The sequence below is a fragment of the Sarcophilus harrisii genome, chromosome 1 (assembly GCF_902635505.1).
Source record: "Sarcophilus harrisii chromosome 1, mSarHar1.11, whole genome shotgun sequence".
Lineage (NCBI taxonomy): Eukaryota > Metazoa > Chordata > Mammalia > Dasyuromorphia > Dasyuridae > Sarcophilus > Sarcophilus harrisii.
Window position 1 is genome coordinate 59,172,886 of NC_045426.1, and position 23,462 is coordinate 59,196,347.

The 23,462-nt window shown below is 39.9% G+C and overlaps 1 pseudogene; it reads left to right on the plus strand.

Annotated features, from left to right (window-relative positions):
- The first annotated feature begins 399 nt into the window (after positions 1-399).
- LOC111719455 lies at positions 400-22,932 on the plus strand (annotated as a pseudogene).
- Positions 22,933-23,462: the final 530 nt, after the last annotated feature.

Genomic DNA, 23,462 nt, shown 5'->3' on the forward strand with positions numbered 1-23,462 from the left:
ATTGGCAGTCCAGGGCCAAGCAAGAACTGCTGTGCCTTAGGTGGGCATTCTAGAGCAAGGCAAGAAATCATTTGTATAAATATTACTTATGATCCCCAAAATCATTACACATAGCCCATGGTTCTCTGCCATGAAATGCTCTACCATAACCAAACTGAAGGACTGTAGTTCAGTTGACAAGGGGGTGTATAATAGCATATCAATTCCTATTTTTCTCACTCATCAAGAATACAGCAAATAATTAGCTTCTATGATAAAACTTACCTAGATCAGATGTGACATATGTCATGCTATTATCTGTTAGACAGAACATTGATAAAGGCGAGGCAACTTTCTCTGCAGTGTGTACCTCTGTGGGAGACTGGGAAATATGACTGAGGCATTTGTGATATGTACACGATGGACAGCTTACTGGATCTAAATTCTGAAGGTGTCATCAAGAAAACTCGGAAGGATGATCAGGGGACTGGAAAGCAAGCACAGCGACTAGCCCATAGTAGGCACTTAATAAGTGCTTGTTGATTGTTGGTTGATTGAGCCATTGACAGACTCTGGCTCTGTTTCCTGAGTTAGCCTGCTGTTATGATCAGATGCCCACTTTGCTGGTTCTCAGAATTGTTCTTGAGGCATTCTACCGTACCCAGTATTCCTGGGAATTGTTTCTTTCGGTGCAGATGTGAGATGCTGAGAAAACCCCAAAGAGGGGCCTATGATTCTGTATGACTTGTGTTTCTGGAAACTGAATAAAAGCCTACATTGGCTTAGGTAACCATCTCAATCTAGATAGTATTCCCATGTTTGATTGCTGTAGCCCTGTTGAAGTATATGCACTCCTGCCTGGGATCCTTTACTAATAGTCTGATCTGACAAGGAGGGAGTATGGATATCTTCTTTGGCTTGAACCAGAGCCAAAGGCCACGTGGTCCCGTGGTGGCAGATCATCCCCTACAGCCAGCAGCTTCCTGGATTCACACCTTGATTTCTGGGAGCTGTGATCTTAGCACCTTGGGAAAGGCACCATTCATGATGGCCATGAGGCAAGGATCAAGTGGCCCCTGGCCTCCATCATTCAAGGAGTCCCCTAAAGCACCAGTCATCAGTCCTCTGCTGCCAGTATCATGGTTTAAGGAAAAGAACAGCAGGTTAGCCATCAGAGAGACCTGAGTTCAAGTCCCTACTTTTGCCATTTATTAATTGTCTCTTGGGCAAATTGCTTAATCCCTCTAGAACTCAATTTTTTCTTCTGTAAGAGAGGGCCTTGGGTTAGATCATCTCTAAGGTTAGAATACTAAATCTCTGTTTCTCTCATTCTTAGCACCTAGCACCAAGCCGTGATCAAACTAGTTGCTTAATAAATATTAACTGAATTTAATTGAATTTCTCCAGTTCCAACAGGGAAAGGAACCGCCTCCCACAAAGTAGACTAGAAACACCCCTGGCTCCAGGCCCATCAGACTGGAAGCAAGGAGGAACAAAGTCAGAGGTCCAGAGACGAGGGTGCCTTTGAGGTCATGAAGGTGATCAAGGGAATTGATGGTTTCTCTGTGTCAATGAGATGGGGTTTGTAGGGCTTGAAGTGGGGTGAGGTAAGAAATGGGCAAGTCCATGCTGAGGTAAACTGGAGCTAAGGGGCTGTTCTCCAAAGTCCAGCCCCTCTCTGAGCCCCAGGCTCTCAGCTCTCCTCCACCTTCCCCCAGAGCCCACCCACCCTTTCTCTCCTGGGAACAAGGTAATCCCCGGGGAGAGCAGGAAGAGGAGGGAGAAGAAGAGGGGCTGGTTTTCTCTAGGCAAACATGCTAAGAGCAGTTCAAAAGAGGCTAATTAAATTCCCAAATCCCTGAACAAATAAGTTAATAACAATTTAGAAATAAGCATTTACTCAGGTAAGTTTTCAAGGTGGAAAAAGCCTGATATCCTGGGAAGCTTGTCTAAGGGGTGTGTGTGTGTGTGTGTGTGTGTGTGTGTGTGTGTGTGGTATACTTGCACATTGTGCTGGGATGTGTCTCTGGGATGTGTCCCAATGGTACAATAAAAAGGGATCTGAATAGAAAAGAATGACTCAAAAAACCTGGATTCTATTCTCTATTTGGCTAACTACTGACCTCCAGACTTTCCATCCCCTCCCAGGCCCTCAGTTTCCCCCTTTATAGAATAATTACAGCTGGACTAGGTGATGGCTAAGATCCCTACCATTTCTGACACTTTTTGATTCTTAAGAGTTTGATTTCTCACTCGACTGGGCAGCAAGTGGGGTCATGAAGACCTGAGGTCAAATGCAGCCTCAGACTGTGTGACCCCAGAAAAGTCACTTAGCCGCTGTCTGCCTCAGTTTCCCCAAGTGCAACATGGAGATAACCATAACATCTACCATAGACCTTTTGTCTGTGAAGATCAAATAAGATATTTGTACGGTACTTAGCACAGTGCTGGGCACCTAATAGGTGCTTAGTAAATGCCCGTTTCTGTCTCCTTTATGCAAAGGGTTTATACAAGGAGCCCTCATCCTCTGAAGAGCTCCCAAACCCCTCTGAATTAAGGAGTCAATGACAAATTAGAGCTCTGGTGCATCCCAAGTTCATCCAGGGCTTGGGGACTAACAATCTCCTCCAGCCTCACTCCCTTTACTTATGCCTCCAATCCAAGCTGCAGCTTGTTGTGGCTCCTCCGGTTGCTGAGGAAATGATTCTCCAGTGTGGCCTAGACTCCAGAGTGCCAGCCCTCTCCTTAAAGCCATCCAAGCTCCATACTTATAGTGAAGAGAGACTGGGCTTCATTCCCACCTCTGACACTTTCTAGCACTGTGACCATGGGCGAAAAACTTTACATCTCTGAGACTCAGTTTCCTCATTTGTAAAAATTGGAATCATAATAGCATTTGAGACATGTAATATCTCCTCCACAAGGTTATTGGGAAGATTATATGAAATAATGCATGTGAAATGCTTTATAAATCTTAAGGCACTATATAAATGTCAACTACTATTATTCTGTTTACAAAACGTCTTTTTTCCTGAGCACCTCACCCCTTTGTCACCTCCCCCATCTGTCTCTGTTTTAAAAGTCTCCAGATTTCTTCCCCACTCTACTACCCTTCTCCTTACTCATCAACCCAATTGAAGAGCACAAGTCTACATTTCTAGTTCTCATTACCTTCTCAGGCAAAATCAGCATGAATATCTGCATATTTAAAACCCAATCCCACTAGGATTCTTCTAGCCCCATCAGGATGTATTTGCCCTCAGTCTTTAGATGACCTCCGCAGAGCATGGCCTGGAGCCACCTAGATGGAAAATACATATATTTTAAAAGATGACTGGGAATTATGTATGATTACAGCATAGCATGAACAATGACTGGATACATAGAAGATGGAGGAGACCAAGGAAAGGAGAACCCTAGAAGTTGTCCAGACAAGGAGATCCACTTGTGGTGAGCAAAGAAATTTATGAGTGACAAGTAGAAATCAAGTGATGGGTTTAAAGAGCTCCAAGATAGTAAGCAGGGTAGACAGGATCCAGCTTATGGGATCTAGTGATGGCTAGGAGAGAGCTCATGATGGGCGTTGTGAACCACGCCATGAGTAGGAGTTGGAGAATTCAGCTAGATGGTCCAATAGAGAGAGTGTGGGCTTGGAGTCATGAAGAACTAAGTTCAAATGCAGCCTCAGACATTTACTAGCTACGTGATCCTAGGCAAGTCAGTTTCCTAATCTGTAAAATGGAATAATAACAGCACTTACCTTCCAGGATGGTTGTAAGAATCAAATGAAATGATGATTGCAAAGCACTGAGTATATATAGCCTGGCACATAGCAAGTGCTATATAAATGTTAGTTTTTTTCTTATAGGAAATTGCTGATGGGCATCTGATGATGGACTTAGAGGGTCTGCTTAGGTATGGACAGGGGAGAGACATGAATTATTATGTCAGTCTTTATGATCTTAGCTGGAAGGGACCTTTGAGATCAAGTAGTCCAAGCCCTGTATTTCACAGAAGAAGCACCAAGGCACTCTGATGGGTAGACAGGAAGCCATTTGTGATGAATCACCTGAACAGCCAGTCCACTGGGGCTAGGAGATGCAGACTAACTTGGGAAATCAGATTGAGATGAGTCATGAGACAGGGACCGTACAGATCCAGAGACCCAAAGAGATTCATGCTGATATGGAGGGAGATGGGAAATGGCACCAAAGGGATTAGACACTACACAGAGAAACCGAGGTTCAGTGAGAGGTACAGAGACATAAAAGCAGACGGTCACCTCCATACAGGAATACCTGATTATGATGAGAAGGGGGGGGCGGGAGTGGGGGAGGATGCTTCTATGAGGGAGAGAATTGCTGCACTTGTTCCTGCCTCCTCCTCTGATTGGTCAGGACTTGCTGCAATTAAACACCATAATTGATTCCCCAGGATGACGAGTATCATTTCAATGCAGAGAATTAAGGTTTTCTTCTGAGATGGAAATAAAGATTAATTTGTAATTTCCTTTCTCGCTGCACATTGAAGCAGTACAGGGGCTGTGCCCAGAACTCACGGCCCCCCTGACAGAGCAGTTAAAGGTGGGGTGAGGGGAGATGCTGCTCCAGTTCAGGCAAGATAATGCCGGGACTCTGTTGCCCTTGGCTGACTGGTCTGCAGGGGCTGTGAACTCCGGTTGAAGGCATCAATGTTGGGGGAAGGATGGGGTTGGGGAGAGGAAGAGGAAAAGAGGGATTTTAGACTGAGTGAACATGTAGAGCTGAACTGAGAGATCTCAAAGGCTGGGAACAAGTAGGACTCAGGAAGAGACCCTTAAGTAAGCACAGATTTTGAGAATAGGAAGGGGCTTTGGAGCTATCCAACCTCCCATTCCAGGGCAGCTAGGTTGTGTAATGGATTCAGCTCTAGATTTGGAATCTAGAAGACCCCACTCCAAACACTTTCTTGGACACATACCAGCTGGGGGTCTTGTGGTCCTCTCTCCATGTCTCAGCTTACTCATCTGTCAAATGGCAGTAATAATAGACACAACCTCCCAGAGTTGTTGTGATACAACTTGGTGCTTTGCTTGACAGGTGATCGTCTTGCCTTGGTTTATAGGGACAGGGAACTCCACCATTTTCCAAGGCAGTCCAATCCTTGTTGGGCTGCCCTGCTCATGAACAAAGCCAAAGATTACCTCCAAATACAAAGAGAAAAGGAAATAGTCCCTGTCCTCAAGCGGCTTGCATCAATTGGAGAGGAGAAATGGAGGAAAGGAAAGAGAATAGCAATCTGTACAGCACCAGCTGGAAGCATTAGTGGAAAGATCAAACAAAGTGCTGTTTGAGGAACAGAGATGGCACTAACAGCTTAGTGTCTCAGGGAAATCTTCGCAGAGTAGGTGGTGTCTGAGTTGAGACTAGAAGACATTTAAATTCTGAAAAATGGAGATAAGAAAGGGGACATTTCAAACATGGGAGACAGCATAGAAGCAATGGGTGAAATGTCAAGTTATAGGAACAGCAAGTAACAATCTGTCTGGAAATAAAGCATTAAAAGGGGAATCATGAAATGATGATGGGAAGGCAGGTTGGAGCCAGACGGTGGAGGATTTTAAATGACAAACTGAGGAGTCTGGGTTTTATCTTTGAGATGATAGAGAGTCACTGAGGGCTTTTTTTTTTTTTTTTTTTTTTAGGAGAGAGACGACTTAGTCAAATCTATTCCTTAGGAACACTATTTTTTTTTCACATTTATTTAATTTTAATTTTTTTAAATTAAAACTTTTTGTTTTCAAAACATTTGCATAATTTTCAACATTCACTCTTGCAAAACCTTGTATTCCAAATTTTTCCCTCCTCTTCATCCCCTCCCCTAGATGGCAAGTAATCCAATATATGTTAAACATGTGCAATTCTACTATACATATATTTCCACAATTATTATGTTGCACAAAAAAATCAGATCAAAGGGGGAAAACATGAGAAAGAAAATAAAATGTGATCAAACAACAAAAAAAGGTGAAAATACTATGTTGTGATCCACATTCACTCCCCACAGTCCTCGCTCTGGATGCAGATGGCTGTTTCCATCACAAGACCATTGGAACTGGCCTGAAAAGAGCCACCTAGGAACATTATTTTAACAACTCTGTGGAGATGGACCAAAAGCTGGAAGAAAAGAGGCCATTCAGAAGGCTATTACAATAGTCTAGGCTAATAGTGAGGAGGGTCTAAATGAGGGTGGTAGCCATATGAACGGAGAGGAGGGGACAGATCTGAGAGCAGCTCTCTCTAGGACATCTGTCCTGACCACTCTAGCCTACAGTAATCCCTCTGTACTGGAGAGTGTCCTCATTTGACACTTAGCATATGCTATCTGGCTTTGTTAGCTTTTCACAGCATGTGTATCTTATTTCTATAACTAGGTCAGACCCACCTGAATCTTCAATTGGTCTGAGGTCATTTCTTACTCACTTTCATAACCTTCCTCCTGCCTTGCACACAGTAGGCATTCCTGAAAGATGAACTGAATGTGAAAGAAAGAAAAGATCTGTTCCATGTGTCTCCCAATATTAAGGAATACAATTTATAGGGAAGCAGACATTTCTGAACAATGAGAGCTATTTTTTTTATTTTTTACACAAGCACTTAACAGTTACTTTTACAAGTAATAAAAAGAAGTATTTAAGTATTCAGATCTGAACTATCTAACTATCTATCTATCTATCATGAGTCATACAGCTTTAAAGAGGTATGGACAATGATACTATTGAATTTAGAATAGATTGGGCAAACCTTGATCTTGTAGTTACCTCAGACAGCTATTTTTTAAACAATGAAAGGTATCCTTTCTTTTTTAATTAAAACAAAAACAATATCATGATTTTTAAATGATTCATAGGGTCTATTAAAAAACCAGGCATTAATGCCAAAGGTTGATCTCTCAAGACTCGTAAGTATAATGGAGCACCTTGTAAGACACTGAGCTCCCCATGAGGAGGAAGTATTTAAGAAAAGGCTGAATGATCACCTGGTTAGCTAAGTGGAGAAATGGAGAGAGAGTGATGAGCTTGGAATTAGGAAGACCTGAATTCAAGTGTGATCTCAGAGACTTGCTAGCTATGTGACCCTTTTTGCCTCAGTTTCCTCATATGTAAAAGTGATCTGGAGAAGTGATAAGCCATTCCAGTATATTTGCCACACACTCACACAAATGGGATCACAAAGAATTGTACATGGCCGAGATGATTGAACCCAAGAGTGACTGCTTGTCAGGGGAGCTTGGAAAAGCTCCTTCATGGAACGGGAGGGTGAAATACAGGATTTCTAAGCTCTTTCTGTCTCAGATTCTGGGATTCTGTGCACCGAGGGCCACTGGCCAACCTGGGCCCTTCCACCTCTCAGGCTTTGATACCCTTGGCCCATATCCCTGTGCTGTCATTGCTCCCCTCCCACCCACCCTCACCTGGAGCACAGGTGGCTGAGGCTGAGCCGCCCTGCTCGGTCTCCTTGCTCCAGTGCTCGGAGGCTTCATTTTGGCCCTGCTGAAAGACAACCTGCTGGCCTTCTCCTCCAAGGAGCCCGGGCTGGCAGAGATTGGGCGGCCTGAGGGACAAGGGTCAGCCCTGACACGGACACCCTGATATAGCACAGGTACTGAGAGAGCCTCCCACATTTATCACGCCCGTGTAAACATACATGCTCACATATACACACGCACATAAATGCAACGCAGATCGCCAGACACTCACACCTCCTCACATACCCTCTCACCCTCACCCAGGAGCACAATACCTTCTTTCTCTCAGCCCCACCTGGCTCCTGGCTTCTTTTCTCCCCCTCCTCAGCCCTTCATCCAGTAACTCTGTATTCTTCCATGACAAACTCCCCATGCTTCCCAATTTAATCCTCACAACAATCCTGGGGGTAGATGCTGTTGTTGTCTCCATTTTACAGAGAGGGAAACTGAGGCAGACAGAGGCTAGACCTTCCTGTCTCCAGGTCTGTTGCTCTGTCCACTATTTCACTTAGCTGCCCAGGTGGTCATCCAGCCTCAGCTTAGATACTTTGCACCGATGGGGAACTCAGTATCTTACAAGATGGTCTACTCTCCACAGTGACACCCTATTTTGGACCTCGTTTCTTCATTGGATTAAGATCCCTTCTAGCTCCATGGTCCCCGAATCAACAGAAAAGTTTGACGTGGCATCTCTACAAGTCTGCCTCATCCCTAACTTCAACCTGGACTCTCCCAGGTGATCCCGTTCCCCAGGTGGTCACTGGGTCACTGGGGCCCTTACCTCTCCAAATCTCATCGGCAGAGAGGTCCCCACTCTGCTCAGACAAGGAAAAACCTCAGCTTGCTTTCTTACCCTAAGGTTCTCCTGAAAGGAAAATTGCCTGATGTCAACATCAGCTGCCATCAGCCTTGGTGGGGGTCTGCCATTGAATGACCGACCTGTAAAAGAGAGAGACCCTCAGAAAGGGAGAAAACCTCAGAGCCCACTCTGTCCACTCTCTCCATTGTGCAGAGGAAGGGAAACTGAGGTGCAGAAAAGGGAAGTGTTTTCTCCAAGACCACATAGCCGCTGAGTGACAGAGATGGGATTAGAATCCGGGTCTTTCTCCCCATCCTCCATACCAAGTAGATAAGGGCAGCCTGTAATGAAAGTAGCCTTTTCTTATTATGGATGGAAATTGAATGTCTTATTACTTTATTTCAAAGCATTGGAAGCTTGTAAAACTGTAAGGTCAAGTTTTGCATGGCTGATTCCCTGAAAATGTGAGTCATCAATCAGAGAAAAAGGACAGGTAAGACAGGCTGCTTAGTGGAGTAAAGGGAGACAAGAGAGCCAGGTTTGAATTCCAGCTCTGACATTTGCCAACTATGGAACTATAGATAGACCTCTTGACCTTTCTGAGCCTCAGTTTCCCTCTCTGTAAAATGGGGATAATAATATACTCAAAGTTGTAACTAGGACAAGATGAGCAGGGGTTCATTCCATGACATCAGACTCAGAAGGCACTAAATTTAAAGGGCATAGGTAACACTTGAAACTCCAACTTGGCATCTGAGAAACAAAAAGCTGAGCTTAATTCACCAAGTAGACAATCAGCTGTTGAGGATAGAGTGGTGAACCTAGAGTCAGGGCAAGTCACTTAACCCTGTTTACCTCAGTTTCTTCATATGTAAAATGGGCTAGAAGAAGAAATGGCAAACCACTGCAGTATCTCCAAATGGAGTCATACACCTCCATTTCAAGCTTATACAATGTACCTTGGACACCAAGATTCCTACTTATGGTACTACCTGAGCTTCCTACTTTCTGGCTTTTTATGAGGAAGACCAATGAGTTATTATTATTTTCATCACCACATTTGGGTTAACAAAGCTGTCAGTCACTATATTGCTACAAATGGGCCAAGAACTGATTTCCTGTTAAAAAAAAAAAAAAAAAAAAAAGCTAAAGATTGGTGAAGGATCATAAAGTATAAGAGGTAATAAAAGTTTTGAAACTAAAGAATAAAAGCCTTTATGTCAGCACTGAACACATTCAACTTCTAAGGACAAATATAGCACAACTAGATAGAATCACTAGGTAGACCAGGTATCCAGTAGCTAAATCAAGAGAGACAAGAGTTTCATTGATAAATCAATCAGCCAGCATTTATTAAGTATCTGTTATATGCCAGGCATTTTCTAGGGATAAAAATAATATAATATTGAACATTTATAAAGGATTTTAAGGTTTGCAGCATATTTTATTTACATATTACATATAAGCCCTCAAGAAACATTACAATATCTAAGAAGGTAAGAGGAAAATTTACCTGATGGAAGAACCAATTTATCGACGCTGACCCAAGACACAGAAGGGGGACAAGGAACTTCTCAATTGTCATGGAAAATTTTATATTCTGGAAACCATAGAACAAAGACAAAATTACTCATCTCCTCCTTTATTTCCATCAAGGAAAATGATCTTCAGAGTGGAAAGAATAATGTTTAAGACAGAATGACAGGACAAGATAAAAAAAATTAGGTTTTTATTAATCTTTAATTTTTAAAAAAATTTTCAACTTAACCAACATCAAATAAGATGAGTGTTTTCATAAAAAGAATAACACAGAACAAGAGGACTATACATAAAGCTGAGTACCCATGTTATGAACAGCTTGCTTTTCTTAAGTATTATAATAAATTCAGCGTTATTTTCAAAGCTGTCCTATTTGTTTGTGTTTCTTATTAGCCTTTTTCTGTTCACTTCTTTGCATATTTTTAATGTTTCAATGATCTTCTTTAGTTAATTTTTTTTCCTGTTTTAGTAACTCCATCACTAAGCTTCCTCACTGCTCAACCCCTTCCCATAACTGAGAGAAAAATGAAACTCCTATATCAAAGAAGAGTAGTCAAGCAAAACAAATCCCCACATTGGGCATGTCAAAAGATATATTTGGCAGTTAAAAAACTCAGATAGAATGCTGGCTTTGGAAATCAAATCCTTTCTTAAACAATTACTGTCCAGTGACCCTGGACAAGTCACTCAATCTTTGCCTGCCTGTCTCTCGGTTTCCTCACTTATAAATGGAGATTTTCTATAGCACCCACCTTCCAACATTATTGTGAAGACTAAATATGATAAATGGTGCATAATAGGCATTTAATAGATCCTTATTTCCCTCCTTCCTACAGGGAAAAGGAAATAAGATTTGGACTTCTGTTCTTGGAGTTTTTCACCTCCATGTCAGGAATGCTTCATCTCAGTCTCCTGGAATGGGAATTGGTCATTGCATTGAAATTCTTTCTTTAAGCCTTTCAAAGTTGTCTTTCTTCATAATATTATTAGTATAGTATAAAGTGTTTTCTGAGTTCTGCTCACTTCATCTTGTATCAGTTTATGTAAATCTTCCTGAAATTGTCCCTTCAGGTATTTCTAACTATGCAATAACGTTTAGAGGAGGTGACAGTAAGATAAGACAAAGATGTATTAAACAGGGCCAAGTACTTGGGAAAGAGATTGATAAATTATAACCCAAGATGCCAAAGGAGCTTGAAGATGAGATTTTGGAACCACCGTCTTTGTGAAATCGTGATGAACAATTTGTTAGTCAACAAGCATTTGTTAAATGCTTTACTAGGGGCCATAAGATTGTAAACAATCTTGCTTTCAACCATTCAGGCTGAATGTTAGACAGGTAAACTTGATGTTGATTATTAGCAAAATCCTGAGATGTTTATGAGTCCTTAGAAAAGAAAAAAGTGATAACTAGAGTCAGCATGGATTCTCTAAGAAGAAGTTATGCCCCACTGATCTCATTTCTTTTTTGGATAGTATTTCTAGATTGCTAAATCAAGAATATTCTGTCTAGAGAGCAAAAGTTGGGGGGACATACTAACAATAATGGCTAGAATTTCTATAATTTTTTAATGTTGCAAAGCACTTTACATGTTACCTCATTTGGTATTCACAACAATCCTATAAAGTAGCGGCTTTTATTATCCCCATTTTACAGATGAGGAAAACTTATACACACAAAAAAAGTGACTTCTTGGAGATCACACAGCTTTTAAGAGTCTGAGAAACTATATTTTTAGTTAAATTTTTTTCAATAAACAAAAATCTCTTTTCTCTCCCTTTTACCTCCCCATCTCGAGAAAGAACAAAACCCTTTTTACAGACATATAAGCAAGCAAAACAAATAGTTATGTATAAAATGTATGTATAAAAATACATTGTACTTGTGTATATATATACGTATACATGTATACAATATAAAATGTTATTATATGTATATAATATATACATGTGTGTATGTATGTATGTATAAAAATATATCTCAATATGCATTCTGAATCCATTGCCTCTCAATCAGAAAGTGAGTAGTATGTTTTAAAATTCATTAGTCCCCTGGAAGTGTGGTTATTCTTTATGTTGACCAGATTGTTAACAAGATTATTGTTAACATATAAATTCTTCTGGTTCTGTTCACTTCACTTTGCATCAGTTCATTCAAGTCTTCCCATGTTTCCCTTCATCATTTCTTACTGTATAATATATTACATTCATAAACTGTAACTTGTTCAATTATTTCCCAACTGATGGGTATCCCTTCAGCTACCAATTCTTTGCCCCTGCAAAAAGAGCTGCTATAGATATTTTTGTAGATATAAGTCATTTCCCTTCCTTTGATTTCTTTGGGATGTAGACCTAGTAACACTATAACTGGGTCAAAGGGTATACCCAATTTAAAAAGGGAGAATAGGAGGAAGTATAGTTCTAAATTGGTTTCCAGAATGGCTGGACAAATTCAAAACTACATCAACAGTGTATTAATGGAGCAACTAGATGGTACAGTGGATAAAGCACAGGGTCTGAGTTCAAATCCCTCCTCAAACACTGAACACTTACTAGCTGTGCAACTTTAGGCAACTCACTTAATCCCAATTGCCTCACCAAAACAATAATAATAATAATAATAATAATGGATTAGTGTACCTATTTTCACAGCCCTTCCAGCATATGTCATTTTCCTTTTTTTTTTTTTTTTTTGGTCAGTTTTTCTAATCTGATGGATATGGGATAGAATCTAAAGAAACATTTGAATTTGGTTCTTCTTGACCCCTGGCAATCACACCATCCCACTTGATAAGTTATATATCTTTGAATATTTAAAGTTATCACATGAAAAAAACAATTAGGGTTGTTCTAAATAGATAAAGTGAGATGAATACTTGAAAGATATAGGAAGGCAGATTTCCATGAAATATTTGCAAAAATTTCCTAAACAAGAGAGCTGCCCGATAGTGGAATGGATCAGCCACAATCTCTGGAAATTTTTTCGGGTTTTCTATAAAGGGATTCCTGAATGGAGTAGAAGATTGGGCTAAGTGATCCTTAAGCCTCTTCCAATTCTGACATGATTTGGATTCTGAGATTCAAGATGGGTCAAGCACCAAGTCTGGACAGTTGAAAAAAAAAATCACACATTGACCTCCTTCCCCAATGGAAAAGACATCTTTTAATAAGCAAAAATATCATCTCCAGTCATTCTGGAGAACAATTTGGAGTTATACCCAAAGAACTATAAAACTGTGCACACCCTTTGATCTAGCAGTGCCATTATTGGGTCTTTATTCCAAAGAAATCATTAAAAAAAGAAAAAGGAGCCACATATACACATATGTTTGTAGCAGCTCTTTTTGTGGTGACAAGGAAAATGAGTAAATGCTCATCAGTTGGAGAATGGCTGAATAAGTTATGGTATAAGTATATAATGGAATATTATTGTTCTATAAGAAATGATGAACAGCTGGTTTCAGAAAAGCCTAGAAAGACTTACATGAACTGATGCTGAGTGAAATGAACAGAACCAAAAGAATATTGTGTTTGACAACATGATAGACTCAGTTCATCTTAGCAATGAGGATGATCCCAACAGACTTGGGATGGAAAATGCCATCCACATCTATAAGGAGAACTACGGAGACTAAATGCAGATCAAAGCAAACTATTCTTTTGTTGTTGTTTGTTTTTTTCTTTCTTATGATTTTATCCTCTTTTGTTCTGATTTTTCCTTAGCAACATGACAAATATGGAAATATGTTTAAAATGATTGTACATGTATAACCTATATCAGATTGTTAACTGTCTTGGAGAGAGGGTATAGTAAGGGGAAAAGGAAGAAAAAAATTGGAATTCAAAACCTTACAAAAATGAATGTTGAAAATTATCTTTATCATATGAAAAGATGCTCCAAGTCATTATTAATCAGAGAAATGCAAATTAAGACAACTCTAAGATACCACTACACACCTGTCAGATTGGCTAAGATGACAGGAAAAAATAATGATGATTGTTGGAGAGGATGTGGGAAAACTGGGACATTGATTCATTCTTGGTGGAGTTGTGAACGAATCCATCCATTTTGGAGAGTAGTTTGGAACTATGCTCAAAAAGTTATCAAACTGTGCATACCCTTTGATCCAGCAGTGTTACTACTGGGATTATATCCCAAAGAGATTATAAAGAAGGGAAAGGGACCTGTATGTGCACGAATGTTTGTGGCAGCCCTTTTTGTAGTGGCTAGAAACTGGAAACTGAATGGATGTCCATCAGTTGGAGAATGGCTGAATAAATTGTGGTATATGAAAATTATGGAATATTACTGTTCTGTAAGAAATGACCAACAGGATGATTTCAGAAAGGCCTGGAGAGACTTACACGAACTGATGCTGAGTGAAATGAGCAGGACCAGGAGATCATTATATACTTCAACAACAATACTAGATGATGACCAGTTCTGATGGACCAGGCCATCCTCAGCAACGAGATCAACCAAATCATTTCTAATGGAGCAGTAATGAACTGAACTAGCTATGCCCAGAAAAAGAACTCTGGGAGATGACTAAAAACCATTACATTGAATTCCCAATCCCTATATTTATGCACACCTGCATTTTTGATTTCCTTCACAAGCTAATTGTACAATATTTCAGAGTCTGATTCTTTTTGTACAGCAAAATAACGTTTTGGTCATGTATACTTATTGTGTATCTAATTTATATTTTAATATATTTAACATCTACTGGTCATCCTGCCATCTAGGGGAGGGGGTGGGGGGGTAAGAGGTGAAAAATTGGAACAAGAGGTTTGGCAATTGTTAATGCTGTAAAGTTACCCATGTATATATCCTGTAAATAAAAGGCTATTAAATAAAAAAAAAAAAAAAAAAAAGAAAATTATCTTTACATGTAATTGGAAAAATAAAATACTGTTGAAAGAGAAAAAAATCATCATTATCATCATCCTTGTAATTATCATCATCATTGTCATTCTTGCCATTACAATTCTATAGGACATTAAGATTACAAGAATTTTCCCCAGTGATGTAGATCATTTAAATGCTATTATCCCCTTTTTTTGCAGATAAGGAAAATGACAGTTAAAAAAGCTAAGTGATTTTCCTGGGGTCACACAAATAGTAAATATCTGAACTAAAATGTGAACCCCAATTCTTGAAGCTAGAAGTCCATTACGCTTTCTATTATACCAAGTGGCCTCCTTCTATCTCAGGACTATGGCCCACCCTTTCTCTTACATCAACTCCCAATCGTCTACCCCAAAGTATCTCAAGTTCTCTAGAGTGCAGAAGAACAAGTTGCATTAGATGGAAACTAGAAAGGCTTCTTGAACAACCCAAAACAGAGGCAGATGGTTAGGGGTGATTAACCCTGAAATACAGGCGATACTAGAAGTTGTCTGTAAAGTGAGGGCAGAGGACATGATGCTTTCCACGGTTTCTCCTGGTTCTGACCCTATGATCCAGCTGGCCTCCTGGCAGTTCTCCACACTGAAGGCTCCTGCTCCCACCTCCATGTTGTTAGATTCCCTTTCTCTCATGTCTGGAAAGCTCAGTTCTCTTGCACCTGTCTTCCTTCAGGACTCTTCTCTGAAGACCTCACAAGATATCTAGATATTTCTGGATTTCTTTCTTAAGGACCATGCCTTAAACCCCAATCACTCCGGCATCTCATTGACTGACCTCTTGGTCAATAGGTCCCAGGCCAAGCCCCACTGGGTCATTGTTTGGGCTTAGATTGGCTCAGAGTGAATATAAATAGCAATTGTTTCTGTTTTGGCCAGAAAACGGAAGGTCTTCCCCTCCCAGATTGTTTGTTTTTGGTTTTTGACTAGATAAAAGGGACCATTGTCTGCCCCATTTCTTACCTAGTCACACTAAGACCTGTTAAAGATCTTAGCTTCAAAAGGTCCGGACCTCCCACTGCATCCAGGGCTATCTCCAGTCTTCCTGGACCCAGATAGCTCTGGAGGGGGAAGTGAGACAGGTGACCTTGCCCAGCCCTCCCTCATTTACATCCATCTCACTTGTCTGTCATGGCATCACCTCCCTGAGGTCATGGTCCCCTTAGAGAAGGACGGACAAACAACAACATCGTCACACATGTCCCTAGTCACATATTATCTCAACTAAAAGAATGTATGATCCTTGAAGGAAAGCACTTTGGGGTTTTTGTTAGTTACCTTTCTTTGTGTCCCCAAACACTTAGCAAGCATTGGTTTTGGCAAACAGTAAGTATTTAATAAATGCTTGTGGTTGATTGATCAATAAATGAAGGCTGAAATAGTCAAGACTGAATCAATCCCCAATGGTGGAATTTCAGGAATGATGAAAAGGAAGAGAAGATTTATTTTTGTCTCTTAAATCACATTCCTATATTTGGGCTAATTGTCCCACTTTCCCTTCTTCACCAAGGCCCAGACTCTACTACCTGGGAATAAATGGGTATACCTATCTGTGATGGGAGTCATCCTAATCACCTTAATCACTCCCTGCTGGAGGAAATGTTGCTATCTGGCCATGGATCAGGAGGAGTCGTTCTTTTTTGCCCTTCTCTGACCCGCTCCCCTTCCAGTTCTAGCCCCATCCCCTCTTGCACGTCTTTTAGATTTCCATAATTGTTTTGTTTTTCCCCTCCAACCACATGCAACTCTTCAGGAGGAATTCCTACCTTTGCTCTGTATCCCTCCCATTCCCAGTCTCAAACCAAATCTACAAGTCCGACTCATCATTTCACAATGAAAATGTACATTTAGGTTATATTTTAAAGCATAAAAGTACTTTATACAGTCAACTCTTTCATTCAGTAGGCATACTTAATAACAAGTGTTATTATCAGGAATTTTTACTCTGGCAACATCCCGTTGGGTGACATTGAGTGAGAGTCATTGAGAACTCATTGAGCCCAGATTTTATCACTTAAAAAATGAAGAAATTGGACTGGAATGACTTGGAAGGTCTCCTTCCAGCTCTGACATTCTACATTGTGAACTTGTTAATAATAAGCATGGTGATTATGATTTGTTTCATTGACAATTGATGGATTCTCTTGGAGATTGATTGGCCTGTGTATCTCTGGGCTCCCAAACATGGGCCACAACTCAGGCTGAAGCCTGGATGCTTCCCTGGGATCCAATCCCAAGGAAACCAACTTGGTAGTAAGCCCGCTGGATCAACAAGTTTCTGTATAAGAAATTGGTCTGTCAGATTGACTAGCTATCTCAATGACTATCCACTAAGGTCAGGGCAGGAAGACATATGATGTCAAGGAAATAGTATGAAGAGGAAGGACAAGAGACTTGGGCTCTGCTCCTGATTTGATCACTGATTATCTCTTTGGACAACAGCCTTCTCTAGACCAATTTTTTCATCTGGAAATGAAGGAATTAGGCTAGATGGTCCTTCACAGATCTAGGAAGCCTTGTTCCTTTTCAGCTCTGACAATCTGTGTTCTCATGTTCCTCCTAGATCTAACATTGCATTGAAGGTCCCTTCTAGTCTGGACACTTCATGTTTAATATCCTTTCCAAGTCTAATATTCTATGACTCCACAAATTAATTCCTTTTTTATTATTTTAATTTTAATTATTTTTTGCAGCTTTTATTTTTTAAAATAAAAACTTTATTTTCAAAATATGTGCAAAGATAGTTTTCAGCATTCACCCTTGCAAAACCTTATGTTCCAATTTTTTTCTCCCTCCTTTCCTCCTCCCCACTTCCCTAAATAGCAAGTAATCCAATATATATTAAATATGTGCAATTCTCATGAATTAATTCCTCACTCCAACCTAGTCCCTTTGACAAAGATTAAAATCTCTGCAGTCCTCCTACTAATGAGAAGCAAAAAATGACAAGCTATAGGCATATAGGTGTATGGGCATATGGACATAAGCAAATAATAATTTATAATAATTTATGTGTGATGACTAGAGCTCTGGACTTGGAAATCAAGAAGAATGGATTACATGATTGCCTCAGACAATTACTAGCAGCATGATTCTGAGCAAGGATTAGATGGCTTCAAAGTCCTAGCTATTACATATGTACACATATATATATGTGTGTGTATATATGTGTACCCACATGTATATATACTTATATCTGCATATATGCATGTCCTTATGTTTACCTATGTGTGTGTATATATATATATATATTTGTGTGTATCATGAACTTGCATATGTAGATATATTTACACACATGTTTGCATTGTATAATTATATCTATGTATTATGCACATATTTTCTTGTGTGTATATGTTTACATTTGTATTTGTATTGTATACATATATTTGTGCACTGTGTATTTTCAAATTATTTATGTTTATATGTATGTTTGCATATATGTGTATGTTTATATATGAATATATTATACAACATAGATACAATTTATATATAATATGATATGATGGTATGCATATATAAATACATTATATTTAGATCCATAATCCTATAATGCATAGGGCTAGATGGTAATGACTACAGCTTACTCTTTAGATCACTTGTTACTAGGAGGAGAAATGGCCAGAGGTCAGTTTGTCACCCAGGTTAGAATTGGGACCTAAACCCTCTCCTTCTTCATACTAACTCTCAGCCTCTGACTATGTTCCCTAGACCTAGGGCTGGGTTAATTGTATCTGAAAAAAAAAGACAGTAATAAAAAGCCTAGATTTTGACACTTTGCTAATCAACCCAGAGGGCTAGGGGTTAAGGGAATTGAGAATAGGTCCCCTTTCTCCCATCCCTGTCCTCATCAGTCACATCTAGGCACCCATGGTCAGACTATCTGGGACAGCATCAAAAGAGCACAGTGGAGACACAGAGTCCAGCTGCGTAATTCAGGAGACAGGTTTCATTTGGAGAGTTCTAGGGCATCCATCCTTGGTCTATCACCCCAAGACCAATCTGTACCCATTTCAGGTGCTTTTTTTTTACTACTTCCCCAAGCTGGATCTGGTTATCTTTACTTTCTCACTCACTTACCTACCTCTAATCCAAAATGAGTTTTCTTTCTATTTTCTTTCAGCAGTCTCCTCTCTCCCTTCCAGTGCCAGTGGAAAGACATATATGTATTTGGTGCACTTGTCCCTTCCCCTTGCAAAAAGAGCTTAGGTACCAAATCTCCATAGAATCTTGGAATCTCAGAGCTAAAAACTCTGTAGATAGATTTTGTTGTTGTTGTTATCATACACATACATTCATTTTTTACATATTTCCATATGAATCATGTAGGGAGAAAAAAAATCAGAACAAAAGGGAAGAACCACAAGAGGAAGAAAAAAAGAAGTGAAAATGGCATGTGTTTGATCTGTCTCCATAGTTCTCTCTCTGTTGAAAATGGCGTTTTCTATCCAATGTTTTTGGGATTGCCTTGGATCACTGAATTGCTGAGAAGAACTAAGTCTGACAAACATATTTCCTGGTTCTGCTTGTTTCATTCAGCATCAGTTTATATAACTCTTTCCAAGACTTTCTAAAACCAGCCTGTTCATCATTTCTTATAGAACAAAAAGATTACATTACTTTCATATACCATGACTTATTTAGCCATTCCCCAATGATAGCCATTCCAATTTTTTGTCACACCAAAAGAGCGTTTTTGCATATGTGGGTCTTTTTCCCTGTTTTAATGATTTCTCTGGGATACAGAAATCCTTGATCAAAAGTGGATCAAAGGGCATGCACAGTTTTATAGCTCTTTGGGCATAGTTCCAAATTGCTCTCCAGAATGGTTGGATCAGTTCATAACTCCATTAGGGTCTCAGTTTTCCCACATACCCTCCAATATTTATCATTATCTTTTCCTGTCATCTTAACCAATCTGAGAGGTGGTGGGGTAGTAGTATCTCAGAGTTGTTTTAATTTGTGTGTCTCTAATCAATGATGATTTAGAGCATTTTTTTTCATATGACTAAAATATGACTTTAATTTCTTCATCTGAAAATTGTTCATATCCTTTGACCATTTATCAATTGGGGAATGACTTGTACTCCTATAAATTTGATTCAGTTCTCTGTATATTTTAGAAATGGGCCTTTATGAGAATCACTGGCTGTAAAAAAAAAATTCCCCAACTTTCTGCTTCCCTTTTAATCTTGGCTGTGTTGGTTTTTTGTGTACAAAATCTTTTTAATTTAATGTAATCAAAATTATCCATTTTGCATTTTATAATGTTCTCTAGTTCTTCTTTGGTCATAAATTCTTCACAAAGAGCTGATAAATAGACCATCCCTTGCTCTTGTTATCCTAATTCGCTTATGGTATCATCCTTTATGTCTAAATCATGTACCCATTTTGACCTTATTTTGGTATGGGGTGTGAGGTGGCGAGTTTCTGACATATTATTTTCCAATGTTCCCAGAAATTTTTGTCAAATAGTGAGTTCTTATCCCAGAAGCTGGAGTCTTGGGGTTTATCAAATAATAGATTTCTGTAGTATGTCATGTGGATCTAACCTATTTCACTGATCCACCACTTTATTTCTTAGACAGTGTCACATATTCTTCATGACTGTTGCTTTATAATAGAGTTTTAAAACTAGTACTGCTAGGCCATTGTCCTTTGCATTTTTTTCCATTAATTCCCTTGATATTCTTGGTCTTTTCTTTTTTCCAGATAATTTTATTATCTTTTTTCTAGCTCTATAAAATAAATTTTTGGCAGTTTGATTGGTAAGGCATTGAATAGTAGACTAATTTTTACTATACTAACTCAACCTATCCATGAGCAATTGAGAGTTTTCCAATTGTTTAGATCTGACTTCATTTCTGTGCAAAGTGTTTTGCAACTGTGTTCATAGAGTTCCTAGGTTTGTCTTGATAGGTAGATAGCCAAATATTTTATTTTGTCTTCAGTTATTTGAAATGGAATTTCTCGTTCTATCTTTTGCTGCTGGGTTTTGTTGGTAACATATAGAAATGCTGATGGTTTTTGAGATTTATTTTATATACTGCAACTTTGCTAAAGTTGTTAATTGCTTCAAGTAGTCTTTTTGTTGATTTTCTAGGACCCTTTAAGTATACCATCCTATTTACTTCTTTGATATATGCCTGTGATAATAGGCATCCTTGTTTCATCCCTGATCTTAGTAAGAATGCTTCTAGTTTCTCCCCATTACAAATAATGCTTGCTAATGATTTTAGATAGATACTGCTTTATCATTTTAAGGAAAACTCCATTTATTCCTATGCTCTCTAGTGTTTTTATAGGAATGGGTGCTGCATCTATTGAGATTATTATATGATTTATTAGTTTTGCTATTGATAAAGTCAATTATATCAATAGTTTTTCTTATATTGAATCAGTCCTGAATTCCTGACATAAATTCCACTTGGTCATAGCACATTATCCTACTATAAGTTATAATCCCCTTGCTACTATTTTATTTAAAAATTTTGCATTGTCTTCTCCTTTCTTTCAGCCAGATAGCGGCACTGGGTAAATTCTGTGGTCTTCCTACAGTTAGAAAGCTCCACAGCCACAGCAGAGACCAGAACTGGCATAACAAACAATACAAGAAGGCTCATTTGGGCACTGCCTTGAAGACCAACCCATTCGGAGGGTCATCCCATGAAAAAAGGATTGTCTCACATGAAGCTGGTGTGGAAGCCAAGCAGCCCAATTCTGCCATCAGAAAGTGTGTGGGAAGTGTGTGCCTTTGTTCCCAGTGATGGCTGCTTGAATTTTATTGAGGGATTTGGTTGCTAGATTTGGTCAAAAAGGTCGTGTGCTGGTAATATTTCTGGAATCCACTTCAAGGTTGAAAAAGGTACAAATGTTTCTCTTCTGGCCTTGTACAAAGGCCAGAAGAGAAAGATCAAGATCATAAAAACTGTATGATGTCTTTGTCATAGTAAAAAAATTTTCACATAAAAAACCTTTTTTTTTTTTTTGTTTAAACAACATTCATTGTCTATAATTTCCTTTCTCTGTTTTGGCTCTTCCTGGTTTAGGTATCAACCATATTTGTGTTGCAGAAAGAATTTGGCGGGACTCTTTCCTTGCCTATTTTTCCAAATAGTTTATATATCATTTTATTTAACCTCTCTCCCAACGCAAGAATTCCTTTATGGCATTTCCTGCCCCCAAATGTCTCCCCACTCCAATCCATCTTCCAAACACCTGCTAAAATGATGTTCTGAAAGCAGAGATCTGACTTGATCATCCCCTCACTCAATAAACTCCAACGAGTCCCTATCACCTCCAGTATTAAATATAAAATCCTTAGTTTAGACCTTCATTGCCTATCTCCTCACCTCTTCCTTTTCAATCTTTCTTACACCTTAGCCCCTGCCATGGACACGAACCTCCATCTCTGTCCTCTGTATCTTTGTACAACCCACCCCATCAACTTCCTATTTTACTTCAAAATTCAGCTTTCATCTCCTCTTCCATGAAGTCTTTCCTGATTTTCCTGATTTCCCAGATGCTAATGTCTCTGCCACCAAGTTATCAGCATTTACTTTGCATCTATATTGCACCTGTTTACACGTATAAATGGCATCTCCCTCTAAAAGAGATAAGCTTCTTGAGGAACAAGACTGTTTCATTTCCCACCAAGTGCCTCTGCCTAACCTGTAGTAGACACTCAATAAATGCTGATTGTCTGGTCTATAAATGGAGATAATGATGTCTGCAGAGTGTTTACCTCCCATATCTGTTAGCAGGCTCCAATGAGAAAATATATGTTGGGCACTTTGCAAACCTTACAACCCTCTATAAATGTGAGCTGTTGTAGGGGAGCTTCCAGACTCCCAGGAGAGCCTGCTACACTGTTGGACAGCTCTAATGAGTGCGAAGTTCTTAAACTGAGACACAATCTGCCTCTCTAGGACTTCCACATGCTGGGTCTCGTTCTCTCCTCAACAAAATAAGAGACCTTCAGGGACTGAAAGACGACCTTCTTTAAGAAGCTTCTTCTCCAGGCTTGCCCAGAAGAGCCCAGTTCTTTTGATTCTTAATCCTGTGCCACCACCTTCTGCCAGGGAGAACCTTCTCCAGGGAGGAGCCCAGCCAGCTTCCAGCTTCTCTGCGTTCCCTGGCCCTGGAGGAGTCCCATGAAGCTCCCACCGGTCATCCCTGAGGAACATCAGCTCCAGGAAGAATAGCTCTTCTCTTTCCAGGATTCTTGTCCCCCTTCAAGGCTTGGACAGCATGTCCCCCTGCACTCTCGGGAACCCCGTTTTCTGTTTTTGGAGTCGGCCGTTGCTGGTGACGATGCTGGTCCGTCGATAGCCATCCCGGAGAAGCTTTGAAGCCTCAGGCTTGTCTCTGAGGGTCTGCATTGCTTCTGACTGAGGCTATCCAAGGCTTGTGTGTCTCTGACTCCTGGGCTGGGCAAGTCCTGATGGAAGGCCACAATAATGCTCACTGACATGTACCTGTATCATGCTTTTAAAGTCGGCAAAGTTCTTTATATGCCTTATCTCAGGCCAGACTCAACACAAACTCTGGCAGGTAGATGCCACAGGTTGTTCCTAGCCCATTGTACTGAGGCAAGGCAAGGTGAAGTGACGGGCTGGAGGTCATACGATATCAGGGATGGACTTTGAACCTGCATCTTCCTCAACTCTTGTACTGGAGCCATGGCCCACATGCCCAAGGTCCCCGTGACCCCTAGCCGGACGGGGACCCATAC